Raw genomic sequence first — 25662 nt, 5'->3', positions numbered from 1 at the left:
TTCCTTCAATTCACTATCAACTACAGAGGGGAGCACATACCGTATTTCTAAAGTTTATCATTAACACTACAATGGAGGCCTTAAACTTTTGGATCACGTAGACATGTGTTCCTAACTTCACAACCCCCACACATTAGAACAAAGAAACAATAGAACAATCTCTCAACAATACATGCACCAACACACCCAGCAAATCTCTTATCACAATCAACAAGCACTGTGTTACTCTCAAATAATTTTTAATCTTATTCACTATTACAACCCTGATTAAGGAGATTTTCCTTAATTATTTGTGAAAATGTCCTATTCTTCAGTTTAGAGGGATAATACTTTCCACACATGAATTCTACTCTAAGTGCCTCCGTCCTAGTTTAAGAATTAAAATCTATTGTTCGGATATAATTCATTAGGGCTAGCAAGTCAATGGATTCTTCCAGACGCTTTCCACCTTAAAACCCTCTTAAAAAGGTACCATATCATATACTAGTCTTAACTCACAGTTATCTTAAGATTATAAAAATAAATTTGATTATAAAATTAACTGCAGCACTTACCCAATCCAGGCATACAAAGACAAAGATATCCGACAGAAATGCGCTGCGCATAAAGAGCCGAAATGGCCGACATACAGCAAGATATCACGCTGCGCGCCCGGAGCCAATATGGCCGCCGAACAAAGGAAACCACGCTGCGCAACCCACAGCCAAAATGGCGCCGGCGGACAAAAGATAACACGCTGCGCATCCAGAGCCAAAATGGCGCCGACGAACAAAAGAAAACACGCACACACACGAAAGCAAGATGGCTGACAGAGAGAAGCCAACAGACAAAGCAAAATGCACACACACGGTTTCACCCGCGGTTCGCAGACAAATATACACAGAAACACTGACAAACAAAACTCCTGATGAACCGAATTTAGAATAATCAAATTACTCGAGCCCCGTTACCAAAACAGACAGACTCTTTAAAATTTAGAACGCTCAAATCAGGCGAGTCCCGTTACCAAAACAGACAGACTCTTTCAAGATTTGTGTCACTCGAATTAATCGAATCCCGTTACCAAAACAGACAGATTCGTTAAAATTCAGAACGCTCAATTCAGGCGAGTCCCGTTACCAAAACAGACAGATTCGTCAGAATTTAGAGCACTCAAATCGCTCGAGCCCCGTTACCAAAACAGACAGATTCGTTAGAATTTAGAACGATCGAATCAGGCGAGTCCCGTTACCAAAACAGACAGACTCTCCTTCCACTCCGATAGTGTCCCGGGCTCCGACCCAGCCGAACACAATGGCGCCCTGTACAGTTTATTTAGACCGGTCTGATTCAAACTCAGCAATCAGGAAACATACATTTTTAGCTCCAGCATATATTCACAGTTTTAAACTATCTAATGATACTTTAGTAATTTAATCAGACACTTACGGATTCTCAGATTCAATTTCACACTCACTACGCTAAATAATAAGTGCAGCTAATCTATACAGAGAACGTCTGTTTACCTTGTGTAGGCGCGCCTTGTAGTGAGTACAAAAGATTCATAGAATCCAGGTCTTAGCTCAGTCAGCTGAATCAATTTTATGCTATTTCAGGCCTCTTCGAACCATCCTCTGCTACCATCTGTTACGACGAATCTTTTTGTCGAGAGGCTCTGAAGAAGCAGTCGGAGAATCCAGAAAGTACTCTTCAAAAACACTTTATTAAGTGAAAGAAATGATCTGTGAATATATGTCAGAGCTAAGCCGATCAGCGCTCTTTTTCTCCTGTAATCGGGATGATCACCAGCCAAAAGAGACCGTGCGTCTGAGCGCGCCGGTTTTTTAAACTAAGCTAGGCTCCTCCTCCTTTACTGCTGGTGGAGCCAATGAAATGTGCTAAAAAGCCCAGGCTCCGCCTCCCCCCCTCGGAGGGACCCTACCAAGTGATCATGGTAGGCGCCATTTTGAACAAAGGGCCACGTGGGAAAATGCCGTAAAACTTCCCATATTGAATTTACGTTTTTTATGTTCCGAAAAACCTAACATCAGTCATATTGAGAACATTAACATTTACCTCAGATATGATGTCAAATAACTAATAATGTTTTTTATTTAGCTACAATGACAGAATTTAGACTTAGCATGTATGCTAATACAATTCAGTGTGGTCAGTCATATTAAGAACATTAACATTTACCTCAGATATGATGACAGATAACTAATGTTTTTTATTTAGCTACAATGACAGAATTTAGACTTAGCATGTATGCTAATACAATTCAGTGTGGTCAGTCATATTGAGAACATTAACATTTACCTCAGATATGATGACAGATAACTAATAATGGTTTTTATTTAGCTACAATGACAGAATTTAGACTTAGCATGTATGCTAATACAATTCAGTGTGGTCAGTCATATTAAGAACATTAACATTTACCTCAGATATGATGACAGATAACTAATAATGGTTTTTATTTAGCTACAATGACAGAATTTAGACTTAGCATGTATGCTAACACAATTCAGTGTGGTCAGTTATATTGAGAACATTAACATTTACCTCAGATATGATGACAGATAACTAATAATGGGTTTTATTTAGCTACAAAGACATGATTTAGACTTAGCATGTATGCTAACGCAATTCAGTGTGGTCAGTTATATTGAGAACATTAACATTTACCTCAGATATGATGACAGATAACTAATAATGTTTTTATTTAGCTACAATGACAGAATTTAGACTTAGCATGTATGCTAACACAATTCAGTGTGGTCAGCCATATTGAGAACATTAACATTGACCTCAGATATGATGACAGATAACTAATAATGTTTTTTATTTAGCTACAATAACAGAATTTAGACTTAGCATGTATGCTAACACAATTCAGTGTGGTCAGCCATATTGAGAACATTAACATTTACCTCAGATATGATGGCAGATAACTAATAATGTCCTAAACTGTTTTCTTCTGCTGACTGAACACTTCATCAGAACAACCACCAACAAACTGGTCTGGCAGGAGTTAGAAGCTGCTGAAACATGGCCGACACTGTCCACAATCGAGCAAGCTTTACATCATCATGGACTGAGATGTTATTAGGTAAGAAAGTAGCTGCAGCTTTAAACTGGCACCTTAAAGCTGGACTGAAGCTGGTTGTGGGTCAGATAGAGTCTCTTCAGTTGTGATAAATATAAGGATCATTTCTGTAATGCACTTCGGGATCTTGTCCTGTCTTGATCATCCTCCTCTATCACACCAACCACCTGCATTCCTCCCTCACCACATCCTAAAACCTCTTCTTTGGTGTTCGTCTCCTACTCCTGCCTGGTGGCTCCATGCTCACAACTCTTCTGCTCATATAACTTTCATTTCTCTTATGAACATCTCAAACATCTCAAACTCACCTTACTATCTTTGTCTCTGAAATATCCTTCCTGTGCTGTACCTCTATTAAACTTGTTCTTCATCTCTGCAGCATCTTCATCTCTGCCACCTCCAACTCCATCTTCTGTATTTTAGTCAGTGCCACTGCCTCCAAGTCCTACACCGTACCAGGCCTCACCAGTCATGTAGTCTGTCCTTCCTTATTCCTGCCCATAACACCATATGAAGACTAGCAGTGAGATGTTCAGAAGTAATTACAGACAGGTTTGAGGTGGAGTGGGTACTGCATCATGGACCAGCTCTGAGTCCGGCCTTCCACTACTTCTCCATCAACACACTTTGCTGGCATGAAACCATAATGCTGTTCACAAATCCTCACCTCTCTTCTCAACCTAGTTTTTCTTCTCTTTCCCAGATCTTCATGCTGTGGCTGATGAACTTTATTCCTCTGTAGTTGCTGCAGCTCTGCACATCACCCTTATTCTTAAAAACTGGAACAGTTACGCTTCCTCTTCACTCCTCAGGCATCCTCGTACATTCCATCATTTTGTTAAACAATCTACTTAAAAACTCCACAGCCATCTTTCCTAAACATCTCCATGTCTTCACTGGTACGTCATCTGAGCCAACTGCCTTTCCACTCTTTATTTTCTATTTGGCTGCCCTCACTTCCTCCTTGCTAATCCAAGACACTCTCTGGCTCACTATCTGTACGTTCTCCAACCTTCTCTCTCCACTTTTGTTCATTCATCATCATCTCACTAAACTCTTTCCATCATCTCAGAACACTGTCCTCATTTATCAGCACATTCCCGTCTGCATCCTTTATTATTCTAACCTGCTGTAAATCCATTCCAGCTCTGTTCCACTGTCTGGCAAATCCCTCCAATCACCTTCCTTAGTCTCCAGCTTCATATTCAGCTAGCCATACATCCTTTACTTAGCCTTTTACCACTCCTCACTTTGCCTAACGCCACATCTCCTTGTTCTTCTGTCGATTCTCTTTGCCTTTCTGGAGATACCAGTTATTTTTTGCCTAGTTACTACAGTTTCTCTCCAACGTAAATGCGCTGGTGTATTTTGAGAACACTGTATATACAAGCTCTTCCCACAATCTGAGCACTGTAAGGAAAAAGGAAGGAAGGACGTCTCTCCGAGGTTAATAAAAAATGGTGAATCTTTATTACAGGAAGCAGTAGCAAGATACACGGGTGTAAGTTGGATTCAGCGGAGCTGGACTGAACATTTAGTGATTGAAGAACACAGCAAATATACATTTGAAAACACCGCCTATCATTTAAGCACTTCCTGTGAGGGATGTGTATTACCAAAAGCAGAGCAGACAAGATGGAACGGTCACCTCAGTTCTACCTGATGTATCTTTGATCACCTTCATGTGTAGGCCGGTTCCCTCTGTCTGTGATGGTTGTTGATCACTCATGATAATAATTCCTTTATGTTGGTTAGAACTTGTGAGAGCTGTCTCTGCTCTTCCTGTTTCTTATGCTAAATAAGCCAGATGTTCTCCCTAACTGTGAGGAGAGACACCCTGGCTCTTTGGACAACAAACTGGACTATATACGCCTACTACAGACAACTCAGAAGTCTGTGAGAGACTGTTGTGTTTTTGTGTTTACAGAAACTTGGCTTAATAACATTGTTCCTGACCACGCTATAGAGCGGCTAACATGCTATCGGGCAGACAGAGCTCTCGTTGAGGGATGAAGCTTACAAATGCAGCTTACATGGAGCTTGCATTCAATACGATCGTCCCCCAACAGCTCATTCTCAAACTCGACAGGCTGGGGCTGAACACCTCACTGTGCAACTGGCAGTACGGGTCGGCAGTAACACATCCAGCACAATCACTCTGAACACGGGGGCTCCCCAAGGATGTGTGCTGAGCCCTCTCCTATTCACTTTGCTGACCCACGACTGCCCACCGTTGCTCAGCTCCAAAGCCTTCATTAAGTTCGCGGACGACACGACTGTGGTGGGTCTCAAAAAAAACAACGACGAGACAAACTACAGGAGTGAGGTGAGTCGCCTGTCCCAGTGGTGGATTTCAGAAGATCATGCACACAACATGCTCCTCTGACCATCGACGGTGCTGCTGTGGAGAGGGTGAGCAGCATCAAGTTCTTGGGAGTGCACATCACTGAGGACCTCTCCTGGACTAACAGCACAACATCTCTAGCCAGGAGGGCTCATCAGCGTCTCTACTTCCCCCGTGAGCTGAGAAGAGCCAGAGCCCCAGCCCCCATCATGTGTACTTTTTACAGAGGTACCATCGAAAGGGTCCTGACCAGCTGCATTACGGTATGGTACGGCACCTGCACCGCGTCCTGCTGCAAGACCCTCCAACGCATCGTGAGAGCAGCTGAGAAGATCATTGGCACCTCTCTTCCCACCCTTCACGAACTTCACAACACCCGCCTCACCCGTAAAGCCCTCTGCATGGCAGGTGATTCCACCCACCCACTACACAGCTTCTTCAGTCTGCTGCCATCAGGAAGGAGACTGCGGAGTCCAAGACCAGCCGACTGAGGGACAGCTCCATCCACCAGGCGGTCAGGATATTCAAACTCGCTTCCTGTTCTGCCCCCCCCCTCACGAACCTAACCCCCCCCCCCCCCCCCAATCAATACCAAAAACTTACATCCCCATTATCTTTTCAATGCACACATCACTTTAGATAATTGATTTTGCACTGCCGTTGGAATTACACTGGTTTTAACAAAGACTTCATAATCTGCACTGCCACTTTAAATATAAAGTTTTAATATTGGGACTTCTGTTTCTAAATTTTCAAGTGGTAATTTTTACTTCTATATTTTCATATTTGTGTCAGTGTATATATATTTGCGCCTCAGTGTGTGTTTATTCTTATTCTATTTTTATATTCTTTTATTCTAGGTTTATTGTTAATTGATGTTTAATGTTGCACCATGGGTCAGAGAGTAACGCAATTTAAATCCTCTGTTTGTCCTGTACATATTGCAGTTTTGACAATAAAGCAACTTTGACTTTGACTTTTGACTAATGCCATTGAGTGCAGCTAGGTAAAACCAGTCACAATTGGGTCCTTACTGTAATTCTTACAGTGTGAATGCGCTGGTGTGTTTTGAGAATACTTTGTGTATTAAAACTCTTCCCACACTGTGAGCACTAAAATGGTTTCTCCCCAGTGTGAATGCGCTGGTGTGTTTTGAGATTACCCTGTTGATTAAAATTCTTCCCACACTGTGAGCACTGATATGGTTTCTGTCCAGTGTGAATGTGCTGGTGTATTTTGAGAGCACTCTGTTGATTAAAACTCTTCCCACACTGTGAGCACTGATATGGTTTCTCTCCAGTGTGAATGCGCTGGTGTGTTTTGAGAATACTTTGTGTATTAAAACTCTTCCCACACTGTGAGCACTGATAGGGTTTCTCTCCAGTGTGAATGCGCTGGTGTGTTTTAAGAGCACTCTGTTGATTAAAACTCTTCCCACACTGTGAGCACTGATATGGTTTCTCTTCAGTGTGAATGCGCTGGTGTATATTGAGATAACTCTGAGAATTAAAGCTCTTCCCACACTGTGGGCACTGATAGGGTTTCTCTCCAGTGTGAATGCGTTGGTGTGTTTTAAGAGCACTCTGTTGATTAAAACTCTTCCCACACTGTGAGCACTGATATGGTTTCTCTTCAGTGTGAATGCGCTTGTGTATATTGAGATAACTCTGAGAATTAAAGCTCTTCCCACACTGTGAGCACTGATATGGTTTCTCTTCAGTGTGAATGCGCTGGTGTATCTTGAGATAACTCTGAGAATTAAAGCTCTTCCCACACTGTGGGCACTGATAGGGTTTCTCTCCAGTGTGAATGCGCTGGTGTGTTTGAAGATTACTCTGTTGATTAAAACTCTTCCCACACTGTGAGCACTGATATGGTTTCTCTCCAGTGTGAATGCGCTGGTGTATATTGAGATCACCCCGGGACCTGAAGCTCTTTCCACACTGTGAGCACTGATAAGGTTTCTCTCCAGTGTGAATGCGCTGGTGTATATTGAGATCACCCCGGGACCTGAAGCTCTTTCCACACTGTGAGCATTGATACGGTTTCTCTCCAGTGTGAATGCGCTGGTGATTTTTTAGAACACTCTTTATATAAAAGCTCTTCCCACACTGTGAGCACTGATACGGTTTCTCTCCAGTGTGAATGCGCTGGTGTATTTTGAGTTCACTCTGGAATTTAAAGCTCTTCCCACATTGTGAGCACTGATAAGGTTTCTCTTCTGTGTGAATGCGATGATGTATTTTGAGTTCACCCTGGAACCTGAAGCTCTTCCCACACTGTGAGCACTGATATGGCTTCTCTCCAGTGTGAATGCGCTGGTGTCTTTTAAGATTATCCTGGAAGCAAAAGCTTTTTTCACACTGTGAGCACTGATACGGTTTCTCTCCAGTGTGAATGCGCTGGTGTCTTTTAAGATTATCCTGGAAGCAAAAGCTTTTTTCACACTGTGAGCACTGATACGGTTTCTCTCCAGTGTGAATGCGCTGGTGTTGTTTGAGATGACTCTGTCTATTAAAACTCTTACCACACTGTGAGCACTGATACGGTTTTTCTCCAGTGTGAATGCGCTGGTGTCGTTTGAGATTACTCTGTTGATTAAAACTCTTTCCACACTGTGAGCACTGATGTGGTTTATCTCCAGTGTGAATGCGCTGGTGGATTTTGAGTTCACTCTGGAACCTGAAGCTCTTCCCACACTGTGAGCAGACGTTTCCTTCTTCCTGTGTAGGACTGAGAGAGGTGTTAATGCTGACAGTACCAGAGGACGTTTGCTGATTACTGGAGCTTCTGGTGGGCGTCAGATCCTCATGTTCAGTCTTAATCTTCACCAGCGCATCATCATATTTATCATGGTTGCAGCTCTTGATGTGATTGTGGAGGTGATTTTGGGTTGTAGAGGAACGTGGACACGAGGAGCAGGAGGAATCCTTGTTCAGTTCTGAAGCAGAAAGAATCAAATATATTTCTATAAATAAACATTGTTAGTAAATGTTAAAAAGGAAACAAATTTTTCACCCAAACTGAGATCGTGTGTTAAAGTCCTGTAACCTGATTCATCCTGAATTATTAACACACACAGTTAAACACAGTTGTGGTGAATATTATCATCACCCTCGTATATTAAATATTTCATTTAAAATTACATCTTTACTGAAACTACTTACACACAAAAACTAAATCAGACTAACCTGTGATTCATTACAAATTAGACTCACTGCTACCGGTCACATGACCTTAATTAGCCTATGAATGTTTGCTACTTGAGGAACCTTCCAGGATGTGGTGGAAACAGGAGAATCAATGATCAATGGTGGGGGATCCATAATGTTGTGGGGCTGCTTTGCTGCTCTGGGACTGGAGAACAATAATGTGTTACAGGATTTGTGTGTTTATTTATTTCTGGTGGAATGTTTCATCTATCAGCAGTTACATGATGTATAACTTGTTCTTTATGAAAGTCTACTCATAGTTTATAATAAATAAACAACCATTTATTCATTCTGTCTCGAGGAGTGACAGTCCAGTGTTCAGTCTCTATATTAATGGTTTAACATATGCAGCATCTGGGAATTTCAGTATTTGGGTGCAACTTTTATAAGCATGTTTATGTTCTTCCTCATTGGTTTGGGTACTGGAGTAATTACAGCTTCTCTTTTGCAGCTGGAATATTTCTACATAAAATGGCTGTTAACACCTTCCTATAAACGTTATTAAACACCACATTAACCCCCCTCCCAGTGTAGCAGTGGGTCCCCATATTGTTTACCTGACCACAACAAGTGCTTCAGAAGAACTCCAGCAGGATAACAGATTATGAGATTGTGGAGGAATTGCAGTGATTAAAAAAACATATTTCAAAGTAGTGTTAGTTATGGTGGAGGTACTAGTAGTCAGAATCAGAATCAGGCTTTATTGGCCAAGTATGCTCACACATACAAGGAATTTGTTTTTGGTTACACAGATGCTTTCAGTGCATGAAAAATACAGTAAAGACGATCTTATTCACACAGCTCACACTCTCCTTACACACACATTCATACCTGTAAACATAGAAAACATTGTAAACATTTAGCATGTGCAATTTACATTGTGGTTTTAAAAAAGGTGCAGTTTTGTGCAATATAAAAACTATAGAAAATAGAAAAAAAAAAATAATAATAGAAAATAGAAAAAAATATATAAATATGAAATGGAAGTAAAGGTGAAAATCCTGTGTATGCTATTACATAAATGAAATAGGTAGTTTTTGATGTGCAAGTGTCCCGAGTATTAACAGTACAGTAGTGTTCAATTGTTCATGAGCTTAATGGAGTTTGGATAAAAACTTCTCTGTAGCCTGGTCGTTCGGGTCTTCATGTGGCTGAAGCGTCGGCCTGATGGAAGGCACCGAAACAGGTGATGACCAGGGTGAGACGGGTCAGTGATGATTTTCTCTGCACGCTTCCTGGTTCTGGAGGCATGCAGGTCCAGCAGTGTGGGCAGCTTTACACCGATGGTCCTCTCTGCAGACTTGATAATGCGCTGCAGTCTCTTGGTGTCATGTTTTGTGACAGCGCTGCCCCACACTGTGATGGATGTGGTGACGATGGACTCTATGATGGCTGTGTAGAACTGCACCATCAGCTCTTGGGGTAGGTTGAACTTCCTCAGCTGGTACAGGAAGTACATTCTCTGTTGAGCCCTCTTGATGATGGAGTTGATGTTGCTGTCCCACTTCAGGTCCTTGGAGATCGTTGTGCCCAGGAACTTGTAGGACTCCACAGCCATCACAGTTCTGTCTAGGATGGTGAGTGCTGGCAGGGTTGGGGGGCTCCTCCTGAAGTCCACGGTCATCTCCACTGTTTTAGCTGTGTTCAGCTCCAGATTGTTCTGACTGCTCCAGAGGACAACCTGATCAACCACCCGTCTATAAGCAGACTCATCACTGTCACTGATGAGACCAATGACTGTAGTGTCATCTGCAAACTTCAGGATTTTAACAGAGGAGTCCATGGAGGTACAGTCATTTGTGTACAGCGAGAAGAGCAGTGGGGAGAGTACACAACCCTGTGGGGCACCCGTGCTGATGGTTCGGGTCCCTGAAGTACACATTCCCAGCCTCACCTGCTGTTTTCTGCCAGTAAGAAAGTCAGTTATCCACTGACAGGTGGAGGCTGGTATGCTGAGTTCAGTCAATTTGCTGTGTAATTGTCCTGGAATAATTGTGTTGAAGGCTGAGCTGAAGTCCAAGAACAGAATTCTTGCATAAGTTCCCGGGTGATCAAGGTGTTGAAGGATGAAGTGGAGACCCATGTTCACTGCATCGTCCACCGACCGGTTGGCCCGATAGGCAAATTGCAGGGGGTCTAGCAGGGGGTCCGTGATTTCCTTAATGTGGTTGAGAACCAGTCTTTCAAAGGACTTCATGACCACAGAGGTCAGGGCAACAGGTCTGTAGTCATTTAGTCCTGTGGTAGTTGTCTTTTTGGGAATGGGTATTATTGTGGAGCATTTAAAACAGGATGGAACCACACACAGCTCCAGTGATCTGTTGAAGATCTTAGTGAAGACAGGTGCAAGCTGGTCTGCACAGGTCCTCAGGCAGGAGGGAGAGATTCCATCAGGACCTGGGGCCTTCTTGACTTTCTGTTTTTTAAAAAGTCTCAGCACATCTTCCTCGCAGATCTTCAGGGCAGGCTGGATGATGGGTGGCTGATAGTCAGATGGGTGTGAAGTGGTGTTGGATGGGAGCTCGTTGCTGGGCTGTTCAAACCTGCAGTAGAATCTGTTAAGGTCATCGGCCAGTTGACGATCTCCCATTTTCTGTGTAGGTGGCCTTTTGTAGCTGGTGATGTTCTGCAGACACCTCCAGGCGGTTGATGGCTCATTTGTGGACATCATACTGCTTAGCTTGTTGGAGTAGTTCTTCTTTGCAGCCTTGATCTCTTTGGTTAGGATGTTCCTTGCCTGGTTGTACAGCGCCCGATCCCCACTTCTATATGCTACCTCCTTAGACCGGCGCAGCTGTTTCAATTTGGCATTAAACCAGGGCTTGTCATTATTATATTTAATGCGAGTCCTGGTGGGAACACAGATGTCTTCACAAAAGCTGATGTATGAGGTCACAGTGTCCGTGTATTCATCCAGGCTGCTTGTGGCATCATCAAACACACACCAGTCTGTTAATTCCATGCAGTCCTGAAGCCTTACTTTAGCCTCATTAGTCCATTTCTTCACTGTGCTGACTACAGGTTTGGCGCACTTGAGCTTCTGTCTGTAGGAAGATGAGAAGATGAACTAAACAGTGGTCAGATAGTCCCAGTGCTGCACGAGGGACAGAGCGGTACGCACCTTTAAATACAGTATAGCAGTGATCTAAAATGTTGCTCTCCCTGGTGGGGCAGGTAACATGCTGTCTGTATTTAGGTAGTTCGTTGTTAAGTTTTGCTCTGTTAAAGTCCCCTAAGATGATGAAAACAGAGTCTGTGTGTTTGTGCTCCACGCTGAGGATCTGATCAGCACCTCACGCTTGAGGTGGAATGTAAACAGCAACAAGCTCAACTGATGAAAACTCCTAAAAACGTCTACAGTTCAGGAAAAGTGATTCCAGATTAGGGCTGCATGTTCTCATTAACACTGTCACATCTGTACACCAGCCTTGGTTGATATAAAAGCAAATTCCGCCGCCTTTTTTCTTGCCGGAAAGCTCGGCGTCGCGGTCCGCTCGGTGGAGATGAAAGCCGTGCAGGTGGAGCACGCTGTCCGGGACGGAATCGGTGAGCCAGGTCTCAGTGAAGCACAGTACAGCAGAGAGAGAAAAGTCCTTGTTGGTACGGTTTAACAGTGAAAGTTCGTCCATTTTATTTCCTAAAGAGCGAAGGTTTGTCATGTGGATGCTGGGTAGCGGTGTACGAAGTCTGCGCTGTTGGAGTTTGACGAGCGCTCCGGCGTGCTTCCCACGTCTGCGCATCCGCCTGCGTCTGCTCAGGAGCGCAGCCGCTCCGCTGACCAAAATGTCCAAAAAACTGTCCGAAAATGAAAAATCAGGAAATATACCTGGTGGCATGAGCTGCCTGATGTTCAGCAGATCTTCTGTGCTGTATTGGAGTGTGTTTGGATCACACATGCCAGAACAAACAAACAAAAACAAATAAAGCACTACGGAGCTCCTAACCAGTGTCGCCATCTGCGGCGCCATCTTGGATCTTGGATATTGGTGTTGGTTATGGTGGAGGTACTAGTAGTGTTGGTTATGGTGGAGGTGCTAGTAGTGTTGGTTATGGTATAAGTACTAGTAGTGTTGGTTATGGTGGTGAAACTAGTATTGTTAGTTATGGTGGAGGTGCTATTAGTGTTAGTTATGGTATAAATACTAGTAGTGTTGGTTATGGTGAAGATATTAGTAGTGTTGGTAAATACTAATATTGTTGGTTATGTTGGTGGTACTAGTAGTGTTGGTTATGGTGGATGTACTAGTAGTGTTGGTTATGGTGGAGGTACTAGTAGTGTTGGTTATGGTGGAGGTGCTACTAGTGTTGGTTATGGTGGTGGTACTAGTAGTGTTGGTTATGGTAGAAATACTAGTAGTGTTGGTTATGGTGGTGGTACCAGTAGTGGTGGATATGGTGGTGGTACTGGTAGTGTTGGTTATAGTGAAGGTACTAATATAATTGGTTATGGTGAAAGGAAATAGTAGTGGTGGTTATGGTGTAGGTACTAGTAGTATTTGTTATGGAGGAGGTACTAGTAGTGGTGGTTATGGTGGAGGTACTAGTAGTGTTGGTTATAGTGGAGGTACTGGTAGTGTTGGTTATAGTGGTGGTACGAGTAGTGTTGGTTATGGTAAAGGTACTAATATAGTTGGTTATGGTGAAAGTACTAGTAGTGTTGGTTATGGAGGAGGTACTAGTAGTGGTGGTTATGGTGGAGGTACTAGTAGTGGTGGTTATGGAGAAAGTACTAGTAGTGTTGGTTATGGTGGAGGTACTAGTAGTGTTGGTTATGGTGGTGGTACTAGTAGTGTTGGTTATGGTGGAGGTGCTAGTATTGTTGGTTATGGTGGTGGTACTAGTAGTGTTGGATATGGTGAAAGTACTAGTAGTGTTGGTTATGGAGGAGGTACTAGTAGTGCTGGTTATGGTGGAGGTACTAGTAGTGGTGGTTATGGAGAAAGTACTAGTAGTGTTGGTTATGGTGGAGGTACTAGTAGTGTTGGTTATGGTGGTGGTACTAGTAGTGTTGGTTATGGTGGAGGTGCTAGTATTGTTGGTTATGGTGGTGGTACTAGTAGTGTTGGATATGGTGGAGGTACTAGTAGTGTTGGTTATGGTGGTGGTACTAGTAATGTTGGTTATGGTGGAGGTACTAGTAGTGTTGGTTATGGTGGAGGTACTAGTAGCAGGACTAGTGAAACAGATTAAATTCCTGGAGAAAAAATAAGGTCACAAAATAAAACTTTATTAAATAAAAATGTGATTTTGCTGAAGATAAAAAAGTCTTACTGAGTTCATCTGTATCTTCAGGTTCTTCCTTCTTCACAGGCTTCATCTGGAAACCTCCACACTGTTGGTCCACTGAGGAGAAGAGTTCCATGATCATGAGATTATTGAGGAATTACAGTGAATGGAAAGTAATATTTTAAAGTAATGTTGGTTATGGTGGAGGTACTAGTAGTGTTGGCTATGGTAGAAATACTAGTAGTGTTGGTTATGGTGTAGGTACTGGTAATGTTGGATATGGTGGAAGTACAAGTAGTGTTGGTTATGGTGGTGGTACTAGTAGTGTTGGATATGGTGGAGTTACTAGTAGTGTTGGTTATGGTGGTGGTACGAGTAGTGTTGGTTATGGTGGAGGTACTAGTAGAGTTGATTATGGAGGTGGTACTAGTAGTGGTGGTTATGGTGGAGGTGCTAGTAGTGTTGGTTATGGTGGTGGTACTAGTAGAGTTGATTATGGAGGTGGTACTAGTAGTGTTGGTTATTGTGGTGGTACTAGTAGTGTTTGTTATGGTAGAGGTACTAGTAGTGTTGGTTATTGTGGTGGTACTAGTAGTGTTTGTTATGGTAAAGCAACTAGTAGTGTTGGTTATGGTGGAGGTATTAGTAGTGTTGGTTATGGTGGAGGTATTAGTAGTGTTGGTTATGGTGGAGGTACTGGTAGTGTTGGTTATAATGAAGGTACTAGTAGTGTTGGTTATGGTAGATGTACTGTACTATTAGTGTTGGTTATGGTGGAGGTACTAGTAGTGTTAGTTATGGTGGAGGTAGTAGTAGTGTTGGTTATGGAGGAGGTACTAGTAGTGTTGGTTATAATGGAGGTACTAGTAGTGTTGGTTATGGTGGTGGTACTAGTAGTGTTGGTTATGGTGGAGGTACTAGTAGTGGTGGTTATGGTGGGGATACTAGTAGTGTTGGTTATGGTGAAGGTACTAGTAGTGTTGGTTACAAAATAAAACTTTATTAAATAAAAATGTGATTTTGCTGAAGATAAAAAAAAGTCTAACTGAGTTCATCTGTATCTTCAGGTTCTTCCTTCTTCACAGGCTTCATCTGGAAACCTCCACACTGTTGGTCCACTGAGGAGAAGAGTTCCATGACTTGTTCCACAGGGATTAAAGATCCTTCACCTGTAATGATAAACCTTTATTAGTCCCACAGTGGGGAGATTCTCAGTGGTGCAGCAGTGAAGGGATAGCAGCGCACTCAGCACAAGAAATACATAAATAAACAGAACAATGTAAAACAATAAAGACATTTTCAATCATAATAAAAACTCAAACATATTTACAAATAATTACAAATAATTACACATGGAGAAGAAGTTGCACATTGTTCTGTATGTTCTGAAGTGTGTGTGGAAGTGATCTGCTGGTTATATCATCTAACAGCAGCAGGAAGGAAGGACCTGTGGTAGCGCTCCATCACACATTTAGGGTGAAGCAGCCTGTCGCTGAAGGAGCTGCCCAGTGCTGCCAGAGTCTCCTGCATGGGGTGGGAGTCGTTCTCCAGCTGCTGCCCCAGCAGACCACTCCATAAAAGATGGCTGATGCCACCACTGTATCAGAGATAGTCCTCAGGATGCTCCAAATGGCCGCAGTCTCCTCAGTAGGTAGAGTCTGCCCTGACCTTTTTTATAAAGTGCAGGAGTGTTAACTGACCAGTCCAGTTTGTTATTTAGATGAACACCCAGGTATTTATAAGAGTCCACTCTCTCAATGTCCATTCCCTGGATGTTCACTGGTGGCAGGGGGTGTCTGCACCTACGGAAATCCACCACCAGCTCTTTGGTCTTCACCGCGTTTATCTGGAGGTGGTTCTGCAGACACCATCCACAAAGTCCTGGATCAGTTCTCTGGATCAGTTCTCTGGACTCGCTGTCCTGGTAATTAGTTATGAGTCTGACAATCGTCAAGTCATCAGAGAACTTCTGGAGGTGACAGTCCAGTGAGCTGTAGGTGAAGTACAGCTGTACAGGGTGAAGAGGAACGGTGCCAGTACCGTTCCGTGAGGAACCCCTGTGCTGCTGACCACCATATCAGACACTCAGTCCCGTGCCCTCACATACTGTGGTCTGTTGGTGAGGTAGTCCAGTTGGACAGGTGACTGTCCACTCCAACATGATCCAGTTTTTTACTTCAGGAGCCCCAGCTGTTTGGTGTTAAAAGCACTGGAGAAATGGAAGAAGGTGATTCTCACAGTACTCCCAGGTTTCTCCAGGTGAGAACGAGCTCTGTGTAGAAGATAGATTCAAACTGAAGAGGGTCCATGGATGCTAACGACTGATCCCTGGTGTAAACAATAGGTGTGTGTGGATCCACACGGGATCTCCAGCCACAGTCGTAAACAAGCAAAAACACTGTACTGTACTGTACCACACTGTAACACACTGTACTGTACCACACTGTAACACACTGTACTGTACCATACTGTACTGTACCACACTGTACTGTACCACACTGTACTGTACCATACTGTACTACACTGTACTGTAACACACTGTACTGTACTGTACCACACTGTACTGTACCATACTGTACTACACTGTACTGTAACACACTGTACTGTACCATACTGTACTGTACCACACTGTACTGTACCGTACTGTACCATACTGTACTGTACCACACTGTACTGTACCATACTGTACCACACTGTACTGTACCACACTGTACTGTACCACACTGTACTGTACCACACTGTACTACACTGTACTGTAACACACTGTACTGTACCATACTGTACTGTACCACACTGTACTGTACCGTACTGTACCATACTGTACTGTACCGTACTATACTGTACCACACTGTACTGTACCATACTGTACTGTACCATACTGTACTGTACCATGCTGTACTACACTGTACTACACTGTACTGTACCACACTGTACTGTACCGTACTGTACCATACTGTACTGTACCGTACTATACTGTACCACACTGTACTGTACCACACTGTACTGTACTGTACCATACTGTACCACACTGTACTGTACCACACTGTACTGTACCACGCTGTACTGTACCAAACTGTACTGTACCACACTGTACTGTACCACTCTGTACTGTACCACACTGTACTGTACCTCACTGTACTGTACTGTACTGTACCACACTGTACTGTACCAAACTGTACTGTACCACACTGTACTGTACCACTCTGTACTGTACCACACTGTACTGTACTGTACCACACTGTACTGTACCACTCTGTACTGTACCATACTGTACTGCACCACACTGTACTGTACCATACTGTACTGTACCATACTGTACTGTACCACACTGTACTGTACCACACTGTACTGCACCACACTGTACTGTACCATACTGTACTGTACCACGCTGTACTGTACCACACTGTACTGCACCACACTGTACTGTACCACACTGTACTGTACCACACTGTCTGGTGGAGAAATGGCTCATTGCTCCATATTTACTTACAGAAGAAATCATCGTCCTCATCTTCATCTTCTTCCTTTTTTATTATTTTTATCTGGAATCCTTCATGTTGTAGATCCTCCGGGGTGACGTGTCCCTCTTCTGCTGACTGCATTATTAAAGATCTAATACAAAGATAGATAGATGTACTTATTTCTCCTTTAAGGAATATTCTGCCTCATTCTTTTAGACTCTTTTAATTGGCTATTGTTTATTCTGTGAGGCTCTAAACACGGTGAGAACGTTACAACTATTGTGGGCAGCATCTGGCAGAAAAGACCTCCAATAGAACTTCTTACATCTTCAGTGAAATAAAGATTGAAGAGAATGAACACATCACACATTCTTCTTTTTACTGGGTTTGAGCTTTGTACCATTTGTCTGAATAACTAAATGTAAAATAATAAATGTGTTTTAAATATTGAACTCCACTAAATATCATAAATGTAAATAAAAATAGAACTCGATGTGTTTCTATAAAAATGTTAGATTTAGTTCTGATCAACTGATTCATTTTGCTGGATCGGTTCAAATGAATCGGTTCATCAGTACTGAATCATGTGAGATGCTAACAGTTAGCGGAGAAGCTAGTAGTTTGTGTGAAAAGGAAGTTAAAGCTCCTCAAATCCTCACAGTGATATTTTATTATGAACTCTAGTTTTGTTATTAATTAGAATGTAGTTAATAATTAAAGTGTAATAAATAAATAAATCAATATTTTACTTACAGATGATTCACTTCAGTACAAACACACCAGCTGCTGCAGCTTCTTCTTCTTCTTCTGTTTGAATTGAGGTGGTTGATCTACAACGTTTAGGTTTATTAGCGCCCCTACTGGACTGCAGTGTAAGTACTGATACTAACTCATTCATTCATTCAGCTTTATTAAGCCTGATCAAGGTCGTGGTGCTCTTATTATTGTAATTCATTTCTGCTAATACAATTCAGTGTGGTCAGTCATAATGGGAACATTAACATTTACCTCAGATATGATGACAGATAACTAATAATGGTTTTTATTAAGCTACCCCTCACTTACTCCATTTCCCATCTCCTACAAACCCCCTAAATCCTGTCTCGTCATATTGAAATGAACCCTCCTGTTTGATCCTGTCATATTACCCCCACTCCCTGAATCCTACACACACACCCAATCCTGTCTACCCACACCTAATTGTGTTATTAAGCCCAAAGCCCTTTTGTTATCTCCTGTTCCTTGTCTCCTGTGTTACCCATAATAAAACCAGCACCCTTTTATTACCCTAGCCCAACCTTTTGGTCACCAAGTCTTCCCAAAATATATGTAGTTAGATTTTCTGCCGGTCTTGCAAGCTGTGCCCATACGCCTGTATGTGTTAATAAACGACTCTACTTCTGAAGACCCAGATGTCTCCTGGCTCTTGTTTAGCTGAATTTCTAACAGTGGTCAGTCATATTGAGAACATGAACGTTAATCTTCCGCTTGTAGTTGATGTAGTTTTATTTTGTCTATCGTAAAAAGCGCTTGTGTTTACTAACGTAAATCCGTGTTTGTTTTTGAAGTCTGTTACTGGGAAACTTCTGCTACTGGCATCCGAACGAAGCCGGTTTGTGTTTGGCTGTTTTTGTACTTCAGCGCTTAAACATCTTTGTTTTGTGGGGAGTTAAAACCGTTTTCTGTTCGTAGGAAGCGCGTTCTGTTTATTTATTTTGTACACCAGCGCATAAACACCGTTTTCCTTTAGAATTACAGCCGTTTTGTCGGAAACGAAGCGTGTTTGTGTTTGTTTGGTTGTTGGTTTTTGTATTTCAGCTCATCATCGCCTGTTTCATCCGGAATTAAAGCCGTTTATCTGTGACTACCAGCTGAAGCGCCGGTGAATCCAACTTAAACAGCAACTTCAACTCATCCTCTAAAGCAAAAACAAAGTATTGTTATAATGGCCCCAGCAGGAGCTTTATATCCCTGTTCCGAGTGCAACATGTTCAGTTATTCCTTCTCCGTGTTTAGTGATAACTTTACATGTGATAAGTGTAGATTAGTTGTTAGCCTGACGGAGAAGATCTCAGTGTTAGAAGGGCGCATTCGGGCGTTAGAACCAGTGGTGTATAGTAATGAAGTAATAATACTTCGTTACAGTACTTAAGTAGTTTTTTGGAGTATCTGTACTTTACTGGAGTATAAAAATTTTCTGCAACTTTTACTTTCACTTTACTACATTTACTTAAGAAAATGTGTACTTTTACTCCGATATATTTCACGTATGTAAATTCGTTACTTTAAAATAAAACGATAAGAATAGTTTTTAGCTGAATGATGTGAGATGTGTGACAGACTGCACGCAGGTTTGGCGAATCTGCGCTTTAAGTTAGAGCGGTGGTTAAACACATTACTGCGCATGTGCAAACAAACGTTCTTGTTCTGAGTGAAGCGCGTCGCTCTGTTCACCCAAACACACAAAAATCCCGGAATATCAGAATCTCCCCGTCTAACCTCACCAAACACACTGATGTCAGTTAAGAACGATTAATAAAGTAAAACCGCAGCATCCGATTTTTTATTTCTTATTATTCGCATTGAGATTGTTCAGATATCTAGCTCATACCTGTCAAGTCTCCCGTTTTGGCCGGGAAACTACCGTATTTTACCCCTCTTTCCCGCCGTCCTCCCGTATTAGTATTTTCCCGTAAATTTCCCGTATTATATTATAATTTTAAAAAACATTCCTGTGCCTCTCCAAACTGAAATCTTACTGTGATGTTCTGTTATTTACATTGGGCAAAGGGAGACCCCTGGCGTTCATTTGTGTTTTTGCTGTTCCAGTGGGTAGTTTGGACTGTATGAGGTAACTAATCAGTTGCGGTTTTCTTACTCGGCATTATATGGCCAGCAAAACATTTGCCTGTGAGTATTTTTATGTTTAGTTACTGTATAACTTTATTTTTAGACTATCTCTGATGTAAACCTTGGTTAATGTATGAAAATAAGTTCAAAATCTCTTGAGTAATTTGTAAATGCTAACCGCTAGCATCTATATGTTTTTTTTTCCATAGAAGTTAGCTTTAAGCTAATGATTGGGTTCTATTCATTTTAATGTACAGTGTCACGTAAATGCACTCAGGAAACAAATGTAACTAAGACCCATTTTGTATATCTGCTTTACAGTCTTACAGTGAGTCTTAAGTAAAGTTTTGGAGATTATTTCGGTTTCCGGCTTTTCTTGGGAAACTTATCTATCTGTCGAACTTGTAGCCACACACACGAGCAGGGGCAGAATAGTCACTAACCTCGCGAGAACTGCCACCCAGGCTGCTGCAAGTGGCAGTTCTCGCGAGGTTAGTGCGGACAGCGGGAACAAACCTGGAACAGGGAGAGATGGATGGATGCAAGGAGAGAGAGGGCATTCCTGCCAAAAAAGTAAAGACTGCATGTAAATATCTAGAGAAATGGGACATCGAATTTACCTTTCTAAAGAGGAGCAGGATGGGGCAGAGTTATGCAAAGGTAGGCCTATCAGATTCTGATCATCTAATTGTAGTTTGTAAGTGGTTCACAGGTGGTTATTTTAGATTTCTTGTAAACCTGTCTTAAAATGTAAGGGATACTGAACCTCGGTTGGGCTGGTGGGACGACTCGAAGCGTGCGGCGGAAAATTTCCCTTATTTTTAAATCCAAAACTTGACAGGTATGATCTAGCTACCATTTTCAATTACATTCGAACCACAAATAAAACGGTTCACTAAATTAGTTTGGAATGAATTCAGTGCAGACATGAAGACACGTCCATTATTTACAAAGACTGATAAACAAATATTTCCTCAGATAACTTCTGTATTACACCGACAGTAAAAAGATTCAGGGTGTTGAGGAAAATGCAGCACGTCTTTAACCCTTTAATGGTCTCAACAATAAAATAATGTTTAAAAGATTATTTCTTTGCTTTTACTAGTTTTTAACATTTCCAACTTTTCATGGATGATTTTGACATAAGTTAGAAATTGTGCTTTTTTTTATATGAATACCAATATTTTTTTTTAGTTTAACACATGCCAATCAGGGAGTAGATCTGGCCCAAACGAGATTATTTAAATACAATTAATTAATTACGATTAATTAATTTTGCCAAAGTTCAGTGGTTATAGGTTGTTGAGATATACAGTGCCTTGCAAAAGTATTCAGCCCCCTTGAACTTTTCAACCTTTTGCCACATTTCAGGCTTCAAACATAACGATATGAAATTTTAATTTTTTGTGAAGAATCAACAACAAGTGGGACACAATCGTGAAGTGGAACGAAATTTATTGGATATTTTAAACTTTTTTTTAAAATAAAAAACTGAAAAGTGGGGTGTGCAATATTATTCAGCCCCCTTGCGTTAATACTTTGTAGCGCCACCTTTTGCTGCGATTACAGCTGCAAGTCGCTTGGGGTATGTCTCTATCAGTTTTGCACATCGAGAGACAGAAATTTTTGCCCAGTCTTCCTTGCAAAACAGTTCGAGCTCAGTGAGGTTGGATGGAGAGCGTTTGTGAACAGCAGTTTTCAGCTCTTTCCACAGATTCTCGATGGGATTCAGGTCTGGACTTTGACTTGGCCATTCTAACACCTGGATACGTTTATTTGTGAACCATTCCATTGTAGATTTTGCTTTATGTTTTGGATCATTGTCTTGTTGGAAGATAAATCTCCGTCCCAGTCTCAGGTCTTTTGCAGACTGCAACAGGTTTTCTTCCAGAATGGTCCTGTATTTGGCTCCATCCATCTTCCCATCAATTTTAAACATCTTCCCTGTCCCTGCTGAAGAAAAGCAGGCCCAAACCATGATGCTGCCACCACCATGTTTGACAGTGGGGATGGTGTGTTCAGGGTGATGAGCTGTGTTGCTTTTACGCCAAACATAACGTTTTGCATTGTGGCCAAAAAGTTCGATTTTGGTTTCATCTGACCAGAGCACCTTCTTCCACATGTTTGGTGTGTCTCCCAGGTGACTTTTTATAGATATCTTTGAGAAATGGCTTTCTTCTTGCCACTCTTCCATAAAGGCCAGATTTGTGCAGTGTACGACTGATTGTGTCCTATGGACAGAGTCTCCCACCTCAGCTGTAGATCTCTGCAGTTCATTCAGAGTGATCATGGGCCTCTTGGCTGCATCTCTGATCAGTCTTCTCCTTGTTTGAGCTGAAAGTTTAGAGGGACGGCCGGGTCTTGGTAGATTTGCAGTGGTCTGATACTCCTTCCATTTCAATATGATCGCTTGCACAGTGCTCCTTGAGATGTTTAAAGCTTGGGAAATCTTTTTGTATCCAAATCCGGCTTTAAACTTCTCCACAACAGTATCTCGGACCTGCCTGGTGTGTTCCTTGGTCTTCATGATGCTCTCTGCGCTTTAAACAGAACTCTGAGACTGTCACAGAGCAGGTGCATTTATACGGAGACTTGATTACACACAGGTGGATTCTATTTATCACCATCAGTCATTTAGGTCAACATTGGATCATTCAGAGATCCTCACTGAACTTCTGGAGTGAGTTTGCTGCACTGAAAGTAAAGGGGCTGAATAATATTGCACGCCCCACTTTTTAGTTTTTTATTTCTAAAAAAAGTTTAAAATATCCAATAAATTTCGTTCTACTTCACGATTGTGTCCCACTTGTTGTTGATTCTTCACAAAAAATTACAATTTCATATCGTTATGTTTGAAGCCTGAAATGTGGCAAAAGGTTGAAAAGTTCAAGGGGGCTGAATACTTTTGCAAGGCACTGTATCTATGACTTGTACAACCCAAATCAAAAATTGGGACAGTATAGAAAATGTGAATAAAAAAGACATTCTTACATTTACATCGATATCTTATATGAACCCAGAATATTTCATGTTTTGTCTGGTCAACTTCATTACAATTCTTAACATAATTTTTTAAGCCTACAACACGTTCTAAAAAAGTTGGAAAGCTGGAAGTTAGAGCTAATAATAAGGTAAAAAAAAATAATGACGTGATTTTAAACAGGTGATGTCAACAGCTGATTATAATGATGAATTGCACAAATCATGTTCAGATGGAAGAAAGAAAAAAGGTTGTTAAGGTGGTTTACAGGATTAAAAGAACAATCTTCATATTTTTCAAAATGACCGCTTCAGTTTATACTAACAGCATTTACTTTTACTTCTACTTTTAATACTTAAGTACATTTAATATTAAATTACTTTTAATACTTAAGTACATTAAACATCAGATACTTTTAGACTTTTACTCAAGTAATATTCCATGAGGTGACTTTTACTTCTGTCTAAGTAAATTTCTGGTAAGATACTTGTACTTTTACTCAAGTACGGCCTTTGGGTACTTTATACACCACTGGTTAGAACAGACTACTACTACTAGTGAGGGCTTAGATACAGCTGTAGCAGTCCCGAATGCCAGCAGTTCAGGTACAGAACCCCAGACTCCGGCATTAGAGCCCTCACAGCGGGGCGACTGGGTGACGTCTCGGCGACATAGTCGTAGGGAAAAGCACCGACCATCTCAGTTGCACGTGTCCAACAGGTTTTCCCCACTCAGTGAGCCACCCGCGAGCAGCCTGTTAATGTAAGCGCTCTGGTTATAGGAGATTCTCAGCTCCGACACGTGCGTATTGCAACCCCCATAGAGACACCAGCAACCATAGTCACTTGTATTCCGGGGGCCAGGGCGCCTGATATCAGAGCAAACCTGAAAGTGCTGGCTAATGCTAATCGTAGATTTTCGAAGATCGTTATCCACGTCGGCACTAATGATGTTCGTTTACGGCAGTCTGAGGTTACTAAGAGTAATGTTAAAGAGGTGTGTGAGTTAGCTAGGTCGATGTCTGAGGCAGTAGTGTGCTCTGGCCCCTTACCGATTCGACCCAGTGGCGAAACCTACAGCAGGTTGTTGTCGCTGAACCGCTGGATGTCTAAATGGTGCTCAGAAAACTGCATTGATTTTGTAGATAACTGGTCCACCTTTGAGGGAAGGCCTGGTCTTTTGAAGCGGGATGGTGTCCACCCCACGTGGGAGGGTGCTGCTCGCATTTCTTGCAGCATAGGTGACAGGCTTTACCACCGCGTTAGTGTAGCGGCAGATAGAGGTAAATGACTATCCAGAGCCCAGACCAGACAGCAGACAAACAGGCCTAACCGACTGTCTGCGAGTCGCCATCGGACGTCACCCGGAATCCTTAGGTCACAAACCATTGAGACTGTGTCTGTTTACCGTGGCAGGTGTAAGCCAAAACAATATCAAAAAGTATGTCATAATAACTTAATTAAAATTAATCTAAATGAGCATCATGAAAACCCTAGTAAAGCTAAACTAAAGTTAGGACTTCTAAACATCAGGTCACTTGCTTGCAAAACAGTAATTGCAAATGAAATAATTACAGATAATTGTCTTAGTGCACTTTGTTTAACCGAGACCTGGGCTAGACCTGATGAGTATCTAAGTTTAAATGAAGCATCTCCTCCGGGTTACAGTTATGAGACTGCAGTGCCAATGTTGCTACTCCTGCCGGATGTGACGGGTCTGGAGTATTTGCACCAAGAATGACAAGAACTCACTACAGACTTTATTGAAAACTAGACCGAATAATAACTCAAATATTATTACTTATTTAATTATTTATTTATTGCCAGTTATAACTTTTAGTTCATTTAATTCTGTGTTTGTATGCTCTGTGTAAATCGTGTATTTATTTAAAGTATCCTCCAGGCCACCCAAGAAGGACAGGCCCTGCTGAGTCTGGTTCCTCTCAAGGTTTCTTCCTGTAATTTTCAGGGAGTTTTTCCTTGCCACAGTCGCCCTCAGCTTGCTCAACAGGAGTTTTTCTTCTCTTTCCCAGATCTTCATGCTGTGGCTGATGAACTTTATTCCTCTGTAGTTGCTGCAGCTCTGCACATCACCCTTATTCTTAAAAACTGGAACAGTTACGCTTCCTCTTCACTCTTCAGGCATCCTCGTACATTCCATCATTTTGTTAAACAATCTACTTAAATACTCCACAGCCATCTTTCCTAAACATATCCATGTCTTCACTGGTACGTCATCTGAGCCAACTGCCTTTCCACTCTTCATTTTCTTTTTAGCTCTCCTCACTTCCTCCTTGCTAATCCAAGACACTCTCTGGCTCACTATCTGTACGTTCTCCAACCTTCTCTCTCCACTTTTGTTTATTCATCATCTCAATAAACTCTTTCCATCTTCTCAGAACACTGTCCTCATTTATCAGCACATTCCCGTCTGCATCCTTTATTATTCTAACCTGCTGTAAATACTTTCCAGCTCTGTTCCACTGTCTGGCAAATCCCTCC

General features: G+C 42.0%; 1 pseudogene; it reads right to left on the bottom strand.

Moving 5' to 3' along the window:
• Positions 1-6448: 6448 nt before the first annotated feature.
• LOC134319686 (zinc finger protein 271-like) lies at positions 6449-18401 on the bottom strand (annotated as a pseudogene).
• Between the last annotated feature and the right edge of the window lie 7261 nt (positions 18402-25662).

Source organism: Trichomycterus rosablanca, chromosome 1, assembly GCF_030014385.1.
Source record: "Trichomycterus rosablanca isolate fTriRos1 chromosome 1, fTriRos1.hap1, whole genome shotgun sequence".
Classification (NCBI taxonomy): domain Eukaryota; kingdom Metazoa; phylum Chordata; class Actinopteri; order Siluriformes; family Trichomycteridae; genus Trichomycterus; species Trichomycterus rosablanca.
This window is presented reverse-complemented; position numbering and strand designations above follow the sequence as displayed.